Here is a 3,144-nt window from a genome sequence, read left to right on the forward strand (position 1 = left end):
CCGGCCCGGCCCGGCCCGGCCCGAGCTGCCCCCGCCGCGCCGTGCCCCTGCAGCGGTGCGCCCGGGCAGGCGCTTTCAGCCACCCCCTGCACGTTGGGCAAACGCCACCTCCCTCTTTTAACGGGCTCTTAGCAAAGCCCCGGCCCCCTCCTCACAGACGTTCTCAGCGCCGGGGGTCGCCGGCCGAGTGGCTTTTCGTGGGTTTATGTGTCAAAACGCGACGGGTACAGTCACCAGTAGAGAACCGTCTCTGGGGAAGGGAGAAAGGTTCTCGTAATGGATTCCTTTCTGTCTCGCTCCCCTTAATCCTCATGATATCGTATAGTCCATCATATTTTATTGCTGATATATTGACATCGCATGATAGATCCGAGAAAGAAACACAGGCTTTTGGCATTTATTTCTTTGTAGGCTGTAGTTTTTTTGGTGTTTTTTTTTTTTTTGTGTTTCTTGTTTTTTTTTAACAAATAGTAGTAATTCCCAGTACTCATTGTTCAGAGGCACAAAGTGATTTTAAAGCCTTTTGTACGGTGGCAAAATCCCATCCCATGGTATCAGAAATGTGCTTCCGCATCTTGGTAATGACGTGGATTTTTCTTCCCCCTGAGCCCGGTGGGGAGCGGGCAGGATGGAGGCAGGAGCCCTCGGAACCCGCGCGGGCTCCCGGGCACACCTGGGCACTTGCCCCGGCCCTTTCACAGCCGCATCCACAGGGCCCGGCCCATCACCCCCAAAGTTCCCAGAAAGGCCCTTCCGGGTGGTGCCAGGCTGATAGGAAATCGCCCAGCGAAAATTCCCTTTCCGTAGCCTCTCTCTGCCTCTTCCCCCTCCGCCATAACCCATCTCTCTCCATCGCCCCCTCTTCCCTCCTTGCCCGGCGCTGCAGACGAAGGCGCGCCCATAGGTGTGTGCGCCTAGGCTGGGTTGTGGAAGCCTCTCCGGCCAACACCTGGAGTGCTCATGTCCCCCTCCCCGCTGAGGAGCTGAGGCTCCCTGCACGCCCCAGCCGACTACAAGGGGCGACAATAAATCCGATGTCCATCAAGTCGCCTTTTCATTTCAGAAAGGGCAGATCCTGATCTCGGTTCCCCAAGTGAAAGCTTGTCTTGGGCACACACTGTTGTCACCATTTGCTCCAACATTTAAACAGACGTGTATTCATACATATTTCCCCGCTTCTTTCCATCCAGGCTTTTTTCTTTCTTCCATTTTCCCCCTTAGCCGAAGGGGAAGCTCCCCGGTAATTGCAGGGGCGCGAGAACGGCGTTCATGGGGACAGTGGCACCCGGGCACACGGCTGAGGCACATGCCCACACCTCCGCCTGGGAATCCGCTCCCATCATTTAGCTCTCAAGAAAACTGTTGATCTCTAAGTACGAGCCTGAACCTTTGCATTTAGTGCTCATGGCTGCTTCGTTTCCTCCCTCCCCCCCCAGCCCTTTCCCCTCCGGGTCCCTCTGTTGTGCTTCCAGAGATAACCAGGTCCCCCCGGTGGGCTGGGGCAGGCGCGGGCGTCTGCGCCAGGACGGGACCGCGCAGCGCTCGCTGCGGGGGCAGAGGAGGGGGACGTGCCCTCGCTTCTCAGCCAACTGGACAAGAATGGGCTCTATTATTATTGCTGTTGTTGCTGTTGCTGTTAGTAATATTATTGTTATTGTTATTGTTGTTGTTACTATTATATTAATTTAAAAATTATCCCTTTGCGACTTGCAAAGCGTCTGTAAATTTACCTTAAACCTGCTTTTTTTTTCCTAGCCAATGGTGTCAGGGGCCGGGTAGCCTGTCCCTCTGGAGCATTAACCCTTGTCGCTAGCTGGAGGGAGTGAGAAGCTGAGGTTTGGCCCTGAGGAGCCGTGTGTGTAGATCTGGCACAGCTTTGCTCCCTTAACTCCTGGATCTTTGTTTTGGTGGCGACCAGGGAGAGCAGGGAGCGCTGTGCTCGCATTTCCCTCTGGCTTTTACACACACACACACACACACACACATACACACACACACACAAATCCCCCTTTCCAACTTTCTCTTTTTGCGCTTCCCTTCCAGTTTTTTCACTTCTCAGACCTACTGGCAGCATTTGCCGAGATCTAGATCCCCGTCGTGGTAAGTGATGCTTTTCTCCATTGCAAAACTCGCTCAGCTCTCGGCTAGCTGTCCCAGGGATGGGTGTAGAAGTTGTATTTGTTTGGAACAGAATTGCCCAACCCCAGTGGTTTCACGTCAAGCAGCACAGAGTAAAACTATTGTCGTGTATTAACTCTGAATGGGAGCAAACAGACCAAATAATCACTTCTGGCTCCGACAGTAGCACGGCACTAATGTCAATCTTTTTAAGTTTGCAAAGCAACTTTTAATTTTTTTTTTTTTTTTTGGTTGTTATGGGGAAAGCAAGCCCGTGTTTTTGGTCGGAACTTATATATTTACATTTCACACCAGATCATAACAAACTATACAAAGAATGCAGCTGCCATATGTGCTTTGTGAACATACAATTATGATTGGGGGGGTTCAAGCGTCCAACTTCAGTGTTGCAGACACACTGATACCACTCTGCAAGGTTCGTGCAGTACCTGAAAACTCACTCCATCTTTGGGAGAAGGGCTAGACAGACGTTGCATTTTTAAAACATTTATTTATTTATTTATTTAATAAATCAACTTCAGTAAATGCCTCCTGGACGTTTATTTTTAATGTACAGTCTGCAGCTCTGACTGGATCAAATTCACGATTATTCAGATGAGGTTGAATTTGAATAACTTGCTGGTTTCTCTCCCCCTCCCTCCCCCATCACACTCCCCCTCCTCTTTTTTTTTCCCCCCTTCTTTTTGTTTGTTTTAAAAATTAAGAAAATGAAGAGAACCGCTGAGTCCGGCTGACCTTTGGCTGACATAATTTAGCAGAAGACCGGTCGCAAATGAGGGCTGGATAAATTAGACGCTCTAATTCTCCGGGTAAAACGATACTCAGCGCCCGGCTCCCAGCGCAAGGAGCCGGGCCAGGGGCTGCCCCTCGGCTCGGGAGCCCCAGGGCGGCGGCAGGAGCCCGGTCCCGGCGGAGAGGCTCGGGGAGCCGAGGGCACCGCCAAGTTCAGGGCTCGTCCCCTGCGCGCCGCTGAGGAGCGAGCCCGGGAAGCGCCTGCTAATGGCT

This window comes from Parus major, chromosome 9 (assembly GCF_001522545.3).
Source record: "Parus major isolate Abel chromosome 9, Parus_major1.1, whole genome shotgun sequence".
Classification (NCBI taxonomy): Eukaryota; Metazoa; Chordata; class Aves; order Passeriformes; family Paridae; genus Parus; species Parus major.